The 11905-nt window shown below is 46.2% G+C and overlaps 1 pseudogene; it reads left to right on the forward strand.

Moving 5' to 3' along the window:
• Positions 1-8247: 8247 nt before the first annotated feature.
• On the forward strand, positions 8248-11172 carry LOC112885417 (annotated as a pseudogene).
• Positions 11173-11905: the final 733 nt, after the last annotated feature.

Below are 11905 nucleotides of genomic sequence, written 5' to 3' on the forward strand. Positions count from 1 at the left end.
CCCGACTAGTACTACACATAGTCTACTGAAGGGCCCTCGCTCCCACACTTCCAGTAACACTCCGTTTACTAGTTCCCGACTAGTACTACGCGTAGTCTATTGAAGGGGCCTTACCCCCACACTTCCAGTAATACTCCATTTACTAGTTCACGACTAGTACTGCGCCGTAGTCTACTGAAGGGGCCTTGTTCCCACAGTTTCGATAATACTCCGTTTACTAGTTCCCAACTAGTACTACGCATAGTATACTGAAGGGGCCTCGCTCCCACACTTTCAGTAACACTTTGTTTACTAGTTCCCAACTAATACTACGCGTAGTTACTGAATGAGCCTCGCTCCCATATTTCCACTAATGTTACGATTACTATTTCCCGACTAGTACTCTATGTTATTGAAGGGGCTTCACTCCCATACTTCCAGTGGCACTGTGCCTACTAGTTCCCATCAGCCGCCCGCTCGGCCACGACGACTCGGCCATGCTGACTACTCCATCAGCCGCCCGCTTGGCCATGATGACTCGGCCACGCCGACTCCTCCATCCATTGCCTGCTTGGCCACGACAACTACTCGGTCAGCAGCCCGCTCGGCCACGCCATCTGCTCCGTCAGCCGCCCACTCGGCCACGACGACTGCTCCACCAGCCGCCTGCTCGGCCACGACGACTCGGCTACGTTGACTACCCGTCAGCCGCCTGTTCAACCACTACAACAACTACTTTGACTTCACGAGGACGCTCGGCGACCTGCTGATGACTACTTTGACTTCGCGAGGACACTCAGTGACACGCCGTAGCAATGGCCTTGACTACTCCATTAGCCACCTGCTCGGCCATGATGACTCAGCCCGTCGACTACTTCGTCAGTCGCCCGCTCAGCCCCGATGACTACTTTGACAACCATTGATTTACTCAGTCCCAGCGGCTTCATCGACGGTTACCCCACGAATCAAGATAGACAACTCTCCATGCTTGTCTGGTTCCCATGCTCGGTGGCTGGATGCAACAGGGGTACTCAATGTGCTTTCGGCGGATTGTTTGGCCCCCACGCTCGAGCGCTGGATGCCACAAAACTACTCGGAAGACTCATAGAAGAACCCGATTTAAGAGACTTTTGAGGATTACTCTCAGGAAGATAATTGTTTAACCATTATTTTAGGAATGTTATTCCAAAATAAGGGATTTTTCAAAATTTTAACCTAGAGGTCTTATCTAGATATTAAATTAGGAAAAAAGATTTGATTTGAGTGATAATTTAGGTCTCCTTTGGGGAAGTTAAGCACATTTTTCAGGGATACCATTCCGAAAAAGGGGTTTTTGAATTTCTGAACCAATTTACCAATTTTAACCATCAATTCAAACTCTTAACATTTTACACAGTCCATGCCACGACCTTTTGGATCCTTTTTTCCAAACCCGGGAATTTGTATTAAAGGCTCGGGAGCCGCGGGACACGTGTCATCGATGACTTATTTTTCAAAGTTTTGGAAGATAAGGACAGAAGATTCAAGACTAATTTGACCCTTAGTCTTATTCTTCGATTCAACCCAAGGCTCGGGGGCTACTCCATATGGAGTGCGAGTTCAATCGCACCCCATATAAAAGAAGACTTGAAAACTACTCAGGGCATGAGCACCTCACAGCCTTGATGCAGCCAAGGAAATACTTGGAAAATACCTTCAAGATAATGTTCGGCAGAACTTGAAGTCACCTTCGGAAGTATTCGAAAGCCTGCAGTACTCGACTACGAATAGCTCGAGGGCTTGTCAGACCCGGAGCCACGGGACTACGCATATGGTGTACATATTCTAGGATAATGGATGGGACATGGCCCACGCACTACATCAGTTGTAACTACTCGTACCGTAATAGGACTAGTCGGAATAGAAGGAAACTATCTGAGTAGCACTCGGGTAGGACTCCTAAGCTCGTATCTGGCTAGAATTTTCATGTAACCCTGTCCCTCCAGACTACATAATGATGGGCAGGGGCCCCTTCGAAACACATCAACATCTAAGGCAATACAAACCACCACATAGAACGTAGGGTATTACACTCTAGGCAGCCTAAACCTGTCTAAATCTTGTGTTCCTTGCACCTTCGAGTTCCTGATCTCGGCGACACCCCACCTACAATCTACCACCTTGGAGGTATCCCTCGGTGGGCTTGGAGGTTAAACACCGACAGTGAGGTTGCAATTCTTTGAAAATGAGATCATTTCTTTGCATCCAAATGCACTAGCTCAGAATGCTGATCACTTACATGAAGAAAGGGACTGCCAATTGATTCTTAAGATCCATAAGAGTGTCAAATGAATCAACTGCAGTCACCAGAAGACCAATGGAGGCCCAGCTGGCTTGGGCAAATGAGCAATTAATGAAAAGGTGCGCCAATGATTCTTCTTCTCTGTCTACACATCACACGCATGTATAATCAGGAGGCACCATGTTTCTTCATTGCAGTAGTTCTTTGGTACTGAGCCTATCTTTGAGTTTGTCCTTGTTCTGATATGCAGACTTCCACAACCATTTGAAGGCGACATGAATCACCCTATGACCAGTGAGGTGGTTGTATGCATAGGAGGAGGAGTAGAAAGGAGCTCCCCAAATATATGACCAGAGGTCTGGCTCATGAGTACCAATCATGCTTGAGAGGTCCTGAGCAAGCATTGTAAGCTACTGAAGTGCAACTGAAGAGATGGGCAGATGAAGTAAGAAGCTGGTCCTACTACCTCCCTGGCGGATTTGAGAGAGATAGTTGGATCCTTAGCAAAAGAATAGAGCTCAGGGAAGTGATGCTTAGGGACTCTATGCATCCAGAGATCTTCCCAGAACAGACAACTTGCTCCATCCAAAGTGTTTACCAGTGCCATTCCTTTAAAAGAATCCAAGAGTTTGAGAAGATCTCTCTACCAGAATGACCCTCTTTTTTTGATGATGGCAAAGCACCATTATTATAGTATTTCTCCCATATTAGATGAACCTAGGGGACATCTGATCTGTTGAAAAATATGTGTAGATGTTTGAGCAGCAAGGCCTCATTCTGAGTCTTTAGATTAAGCACACTAAGGCCACCTTCCTTTTTTTTGGCAAGAAAACCATCTCCCATGCTGCTTTTGGTGTTTTTTTTGGCATTAATATCTGCTCCAAAGATAATGCTTTCGATACTTGTCTATCTGCTTGATGACTGTTTTATGGAGCTGGAAGGTACTCATAAAGAACATGGGTAAGGCAGTGAAGATTGAGTTGGTGACCTCTAACCGACTAGCCTGGGAGAGCAAAGTTGAAGTACATGTGAGTCTCCTCTCACATCTGCTGACTAGTGGAAGAAAATCTATCACCTTTGGTTTTGTAAGGCCAAGGGGCAAACCCAGATAGGTGAATGGAAGAGTTCCAACAGAACAACTGAAGAATTAGGCTAAGGATCTGGATCTGTCGTCCTCCATGTTTATGGGAAAGCATTGATTTTGAGTAATTCACTTTAAGCCCTGATGAGAATGAAAAGGTGTGCAGAAGATTCTTAAGCAGTGTTAACTGAACTTCACATCCTTCCATGATGATCAAGGTGTCTTCAGCATACTGGAGTATGGGGAAATCCTGAGTGTGGTGAAGTGGAATAGGGAGCTGAAGATGTCCAAGTGCTTTTTCATGATTGATGAGACTCTCAAGGATATCACAAAAAGAAGTGGGGAGAGGGTATCACCCTACATAACACCTCATCTGCAATGGATAGTTTTTCCTGTTACACCATTTAAAAGCACAAATGAGGTACTAGTGTTGAAAATGATCTTCATCCAGTTCATCCAATTAGGGCCAAAGCCTTTAAGTGATATGATATCAAGCATTGCCTAATGTTCAACTTTGTCAAAAGCCTTTTCGAAATCAAGTTTCAGTATGATGATCTCCTTTTTTGATTTATGACCATGATGGAGATACTCTAATGCCCAGGCAAGACAGTCCTGAATTGTTCTTGACTGAATGAAGCCATATGGTTCTTATGAATGATAGGCTGGATGACAGTCTGGAGCCTATTAGCCAATAACTTGGTTAAAATCTTCATGGAAGTGTTTAGTAGGGAGATAGGTCTGAAATCAGAGGCTCTAGAGGCACCATCAACCTTGAGTATGAGAGCAATGAGGGATCCATTAATACTTTGTAGGCAGATATTTCCATCATAGAATGCTTGACAGTGATTTTAAAAGTTTTATTTCAGAATTGGCCAACATTTTCTCACAAAATTAGTATTGAAACCATCTGGGCCAGGTGATTTATCAGAAGGCAGGTGCTGCATGATATCAATCTCTTGTAAAAGGCTCTTTCAAGCACTCAAGGTTGGGAGAAGCCTGTATGAGAGTGTCCAAGTCCAACAACATTGACTGGAATTCAGTTTGGCCAAGTCTATCTTTAAAAGAGTCCCAAAGTATGGCTGCCTTGACGTGTTGTGCATACTGCAAGTCACCATTATTGTCCACTAATGTAGTGATTAAGTTTCTTCTACGTCTGATGGTAGCATTTGCATGAAAAAAATTTGTACCAGCATCTCCACAGGTTACCCATTTGATGGTACCACACTGCTTCCAGTAAATTCTCTGTTGCTTTAGAAGAAAGAGTATTTGCTTTCTAGGAGGCCTTTGAAGTTCCTCTCCATTACAGTTAAATCCCTGAATTCTTCTAGCAGGTTTAGAAGGCCAAGAATAAGTTTAACATTAGCTATGTTTTCATTTAGACTTGAAAGATAAGCTTGCCAGGCATTAATGGCCCTTCTAAGATTCTTAAACTTGGCCAAAATCACCTATGCCATGTCTGTCTGTGGGGTTGGAAGTGAACAACCATGATTAACCGCCTCTAAAAAGTTCTCATGTTCCATCAGATAGTTCTCAAATCTAATTGTACCTCCTTTTGGGATGTCTTTGCCAACAGTGATGAGACAAGCCACATGGTCCGATGTTTCCATTGACAAGGTGTAACCAAAGTTCCAAGAAAGCTGGAAGTCCAAGCATTAGAAGTGAAGAACGAGTCAAGCTTTTCAAGTAAGGGCGGGTCTTGCTTATTAGTCCAAGTGTATTTTCTTCCTTGTAAAGGAAGTTCAACAACTCCTAAAGCACTGATAGCTTCATTGAAAAGAAACATCTCATTCAAATCTCCACCCGACTGGTTTCTATCTTCTGGCGATCGCATAAGATTGAAATCCATAATAAGCAGCCAATCTACAACATTCGGCATCTGTATATTTTCAACCACGAGGTAAACAACTGTTTTCCAGAGGGAGAACGGGGACCATAAACATTGGTCAGCAGCCAATCCAATGCATTGTGATTAGAGGTGAACTCCATTGAAATACAACATTCATTACTGAAAGCTAAGGTGCCTTGGGACAAGTGAGATTTCCAAATAGTGATTACACCCCCTAAGGCCCCCTGTGAGGGTAAATATTTGAAAGCATCAAAGCCGGATGGGCAGAATTTCCCGATGAACTACAAGTCAAAAGACTCCTTTGTCTCTTGGAGGCAAATGATATCACATTTTGATTCAGCAATTTTATCAAGAATAGAGTCCCATTTTTTATCAGAATTTAAACCTCTGATATTCCAGCTGAGAATTTTCCATGATCTAAAAGAGGTTGTACTAGCCATGGAACCACACAAGATTGGGTAGAGCATTGCAAATATAAACTAGATGTAGGCAAATAAAGAGCTGTCCAGACATAGACACCAAAGGAAGGTAAAACAAGGCTACATCAAGCCAAAAGGACATCCTGAGAGAGAGTATCCTGGAAAAGAGGACTTCCAGATTTAGGGGAGGTCTAGATGAACCAGAAGTCCAGGCAAGAGTTAGACAGACTAGATTATTACAGGCCAAAAGGAAAGAGGCTAATGTAAACATGGGCAACAAAATCACATGCTGAAGATCCTCCAAAGGAAGATCACTTCCTGGGCTTCTTTTTATCTTTGCTAGGGTTTGCATCATTTCCATCTAACCTTGGCTTCTTCTTTGAAGTTTTTTTCCTCCGGGGCTGTCACTGGCACTTTCCTTTTCTTTTGTAGAGCAGGGACTGTGAGATCCTTCTCATCAAGCTTGCAGAAACTGGCACCAAGGTTTCTTATAACAGAAGGAGACAAGTGGGAGGGGGGGGGGGGCAACGGTGCAGGCAAGACAATCTTTTGAGGAACATTAGGGATCTTTAAATCCCATCTTGAGGTTCTGCATTCTCTGACTCCTTCTCTTATGAGGGTCCTTCAACACAGCAGCCTGTTTAGCATTCTCAGCCTGGTCCAGGAAAGATTTTGACCAAGGTCCTGAAGAGGGTGAGATCTTGTGCGGAATCTGGTCAAAAGGAGAGCCAGGAGAGGTTTTTTCTTGAACTGCTTTACCTTTGCCTTTCTGAGATGGTGGCGTGGTGCAAGTGGTTTCTATTTCCACTTGATCCTCCAAAACCAGTTTATTTTTGGGATCAGGCAGGTCTTTGAAGCAAGAAGTGGTAGGAAGAATCGGGCACTTGGCTGGCAGGGTGAAGTGAAGTCCTGAAGAAAGGTTACTCATGTTTTGCCAGGCTTGGGAAGTCATGCATTTTTTTGCCCACTCAAAACTGGAAGGATTTACTAGCAGAGCAGTCATGAAATCAGCCCAGGTGTGGGGTACTAGGATTGAGTCTTGTGAGGAGCCTGAAGCAAAAAAACTTTGCCCATAAGCTCACAGCTTTAGCATTGGGCTTGGGCTGGGAAGTGCTAAGAGATTGAAAAAAAGGAGGAAAAGACTAGATCAGTTGCAGGTTCCATCATCTCCACAAAACCAAGCTGCAATTGCTCATCCTGATGCTGTTCAGGCTGGTCAACTTCATCAGGGTTGACATCCATGAGATCTTCTAGCTGGATCTCATCAGGGTTGATCTGTTCTAGAGGGAAGAAAACTTCCACATGATTAGCATTAATTTGATCCATCTGCACCGGAGCATTCTGTCCCACTGGGTCTTCCTCAAAAAAATTCCCTTCATCAATGATATATTCAGGCTGTGGTCCAATATTGGGCTATTCTTCAAGGGGTTTTGCAATCTGCACTAAGTCCTTAATACCTCCCAAATCTTCCTCTAGGGGTGCAATAAGGTCTAAACCATTCTCCTGGGCTGGCAATGGATCATTGAGTTCAATGAAGCCTCCCCTGGTTGAGGTAGTACAGGAACATCCACCAAGAGAGCATTGACCTCAACATCAGCAGGCCCATTGTTGATTTGATCAGGCCACAATCCCCAGCCTTCAGCATCCATGGGCTCATTACCATTTCCAGCAACATCATTAGCATTATCATTTTGATTAGCATCATCTGCATTCTGATGTGGGCCTTGGCCAGGTTGACCAAATCCAAAGAACTCAAACAGGGTGGGCTGTATATCATTTGGGCCATTCGGTGGTATGTCCTCATCAGGTGGAACACCTCCTAGTGGCCTTGCTTGCAGGATCTCACATTGGGCTGTCCAGGAGTCACCTTCAAAATCTTCTCCCTCAAAGCACACAATAAACCAAGGGATTTCCGTGAGTTCAGCCACTCTAGCCTTAACAATGATTCTAGCTGGATGATTTGGATCCTCCTCCCACACCAGAAGTTTACCAAAGTCTGCAATTGCTTTTTCAATATCCTTTTGCTTCCAATAGTCAACGTTAAAGCCTAGGATCATAAGACAAACCTCATAATTCATCATAGTGGTCCTATTATTCTACCCTCTATTATGTGTCTTAAAACTGATTCTATAATTACCATAGGTGTGAGGGCTACTTTGGATTAAGAAATCTCTGTCATGATAATAATTCAGACGCACATAAGCCTGACCGTAAGGACAAGGTTAGATCGATTTGAACCCCACTTGTTTGTGATTGCGAAGGAAGTCATCAAGCAATTCTCTGATGGACTGAAAAGATACCTGCTCCGCTGAAAGTGGCTCAATGGCGACGATAGCGGGGTCGCTGTTGTGCCTACGGGCACTTCCAAGAACTGCTCGAGTCATGGAATTACGGCCTTCCACATGGACGCGATGACAACCATGGGGCATGAAAGGGGTAGGGTTGATGAAGCGGTAGGCCATTGGCTCCTCAGTGCACGGCGATCTACGAATATTTGGGGGCAGTACTGTAGCACCAATTGGGGTTTTCTGAGCCGGGAGCTGCTCCGCATTGGAGTTAGTGGGGGTGTGGAGGCGAAGGAGGGTGGAGCGGCATCAGAAGTTGGGAGCGACTCTGGCGGCAGACACTTCGAGATGCGGCAATGCAAGGCGAGATTGGTATCACCGTCTCCGGTGAGCTGAGGTGGGAGATGCCACTCAATGGAAGACGAAGTGGTTGCAGCTGATTTGCCTAAGATTACCTGAGCAAAATGGCCGAAAGAAGGAAAACGTGGAGGGCCACTCTCACAGGGTCCACTGGCCGATGACCTCGGAGAGTCAAACCACAAGTGTGAAGGGCTTCCATTCATCACATGAAGGAAGGAAGGCAAGCTGCCTGACGGAGGCAATTCCAGAAACCGAGGTGGGAACCTGTAATGAAGGGAGATATGTCCCAGCCTGAAGCAGGAGGTGCGTGGGAGGTGCATCTGACCCTGTTTTGGCACTTGGACATGGAATGTTTATGGGAAAGGCAACGGGAACAAGGAAATCGGCCCAAGTTCATGGGCTGAATGCGAGGAGGTGGGGGCAGTCCATGTGGGCTGGCATTAATGCCCAAATTAAGGGAGAGGTTCAAATTTAAATCCAAATCTCTCCTAGATTTACGCGTGGCCGTGTTCTTCGCGCTTTGGATGAACTGGTCCGAAGAAATGAGATTACGACACAAATCATCTGGATTCAAGCAGCCAAAAATAGAGGTTCGAGAAGAAGATAGCTTAAGAGAACCAACGGAACACGATTTGCACTAAGGGTGGTGAAGCGCGGACCACATCCATGAAAGAACATTTGTCTTTATTTAATCGAACCTCAACCCACTAAAAATGAGTACCACGAGAGGTCGAAACAAAAGATTCGACAAGAGCCATGCCTCTTTTATTCTAGAGATCGAAGGACAATTTGAAGGAAGCATCACTCAAAGTGCCCAGCTTATAGACTAACAAACCAACTTCGTGAGAAAAAACTGTGAACTTAAATATTCAGTCCTTCACTTCAACAACCGCAAACTCAGAAGCAATCCCACCAAGGATTGATTGAAGGATGAGACCAACATTGGTCACGTCAAGTTTCAGTTTGGAACGTGCAAATGATGCAATGAGCCAAATGCTTCGGGCATCATCTGGAAAGGGAGACACGATCAGGGAATCCAGGAGAGATCGTACCTTTCCCGAGAATGCAACCCCAGGAGCAGGGTCAAGGATGGAGGGGAGCATTGCAGAAGGTGGCACGGAGCGATCAATCGGACCGATGGATCAAAGACGGGAGGAACCATCACCGCCAGTTGCCGGAGGGGAGCACCCTGACTCCCCCATCTCCTTACTCCTCCACGGTCCATCTTGTTCATCTTGCACCTAGTGTTCTCCTCCTCGCCACGCGCACTTGCGAGTGAGGGATACGGTGGCAAACCCCTAGTGATCCCCATCACCAAGGACGAGTCCACCTCCCTCTACACAATACCCTTCAAGGACGACGACTGCAGCCTCGTGCTCGACCGGCCCGCTCGTCTGGTCCACCTGCGAGGCCTCCCACGAGACGTGCGGTTCCGACCCTACGAGCGCGAGTGTGTGGACGCCAACCGGTCACGCTGCCACTGTGCTGGGCGCAGGCGACCAGCGGCCAAGACAACCAGCCGGACTTCTCCTCCGGCAGGTGCACCGCCCACCCTTACAACCCCTTCTTCGGCAAGTGCGCCGCCGCAGACCTGACCCAGGCGCGGATCTCCATGAATGCCACCTACGGCAGGAACCCGCTGTGCCCGGCATCCTTCCCCGTCCTGGCGTCGTGCGCGCCGGGCACCCTCCTGGCATCCCTGCCGGCCGGCGCGGTGGGTGTCGCCGGACTATCCAGCTCGGACCTCGCGCTTCCGGCTCAGGTGGCCGCTGCTGCCACCTACTGCTGAATTGCTCCTTTGCATGGGAGATCTGGTACAAAGTCCTGCTTAAGCTGAACTAGCAAGCCCTCATATCGAATGGTCATTCTCATGACCTCGCTGATTGGTGGATGACTTCTCGCAAGAGCTTGGCGAAGACTGATCGAAAGTGCTTTGATTCCTTGGTTATCCTCACCTCTTGGATGATCTGGACCAAGCGCAATAGAAGAACTTTTGATTCCAAGGTCAAGACCGTTTATGAGCTCTTAGCTTGCTTCGAGGAGGAAGCTGTTGCCTGGTTGCTAGCACGATTTAAGCAGATGAGTGCCTTTGTGGCTGTTTGTGATAGAGTTGCTGGTCGTCATTTGTTGATCATGTAATATAGTTCCTAGGATTTGTGAGTTTGGGATCCCTGCTCCTAAATTTCCTTGTACGGACTTTATATTCTTCTTCCTCTTAATGAAAAATGTGCCTAGGCACGACCGCGAAAAAAAAAGGTGGCTGCTGCGCAGAAGGTCCCCAAGAAGTTCGCCGTCTGCCTACCCGGCGGTAGGCGAAGCGCGGCCATCTTCGGCGGCGGGCCGTTCTTCCTCATGTCGCGGTGGGGGCTGCCCGACATGGCCCCAACGGTCGCTGTCCCTTTGCAGGTCAGGAACATGGATTTCTCCGGCAGGTATCACCATTACATCAAGGCCAAGAACTCAGTGTAGCGCTTAGCCCAACGGACAGATACACGGCTCTCCGCTCTGATCTGTACTGCGTGTTCCTGAACACCTATGATCGGGCCACGTCTACTAGCTACTCTCGGGTCACTCCGCCGGTGGCGCCATTCGGGCTGTGCTACGACACCCAGACCATGATGCTATCAAGGTTCGGCTATATCATGCCGGAGATAGTCACGATAGTTGAAGGGGGCAGGAAGTTGAGGTTGGATGACAACGCACTTGTATAAATCAATGATCAGACGGTGTGCTTGGCATTTGTTGAGATGAAGCAGCAGGTGGTGCACACAGATGGACACATGGCGGCGATTGTGTTTGGAGGGTATCGGATGGAAGACAACATTTTTCAGTTCGACTTGGAGAAGATGCAGCTTGGTGTTAGTGGATTGCTGTGGTCTAGTACAAACTGCGGCAATTTCAACTTCACAGTGGGCGTCTAGTTTACTTGTTTTGCGTGGATGAGATGGGGTCGTTACTTCCAAATAATTGATACCAATTTTTGGTGACCTCTACATGTTGTCATTAGGGTTTCAATTCATGCGGATGGATCATTTTTTAGTTTATGATTCCTTCCTCTTTTGATGACTGCCTTTGTGTAATCTTTTGAAAGTCCGAAGTCGTCATGAAGAAGTTAGCTTCATTTAAAATTGAAAAATTCATGTTATAGTAATCAAAGGGATAGCTTTAGGGCATCATATTTGTATTAAAGGAATAGAGGTTGACAAAGGTAAAATTGGAGTAGTAGATATTTTTGCAAAGGGAATACCGCTCGACTTTGACAATGCATGCACATGGTGGTGGTGCTTTGAAATGCTCAAAGAAGCTTTAATCTTAGCTCTACTTTATTATTCCAGGCTTGAAGTGGACTTACTACAGTAGACACAAGTCATTACGCCATTACCGTGGTGCTTGGGCAGCTGAAAGATAAGAAATTAAACATTATTTATTATGTAACATTTCGTCCAACCACTACTTTATTTTTTTTAGTGGCCAAAATATGAGGGTCTGGCATTTTATTTATCAATCAGTGACTCCCACAATGGGCTACACACAACAATATTACGAATTCAATTTGCTTTGGCTTCCGTTTAATATCCCTACCTCACATTAACTTTGTGGTTTCTGCGGGTGGTTATGGTATTCGACATCTGTACGTTCCTTTTGAGGAAAACC

Source organism: Panicum hallii, chromosome 3 (genome assembly GCF_002211085.1).
Source record: "Panicum hallii strain FIL2 chromosome 3, PHallii_v3.1, whole genome shotgun sequence".
Taxonomy (NCBI): domain Eukaryota; kingdom Viridiplantae; phylum Streptophyta; class Magnoliopsida; order Poales; family Poaceae; genus Panicum; species Panicum hallii.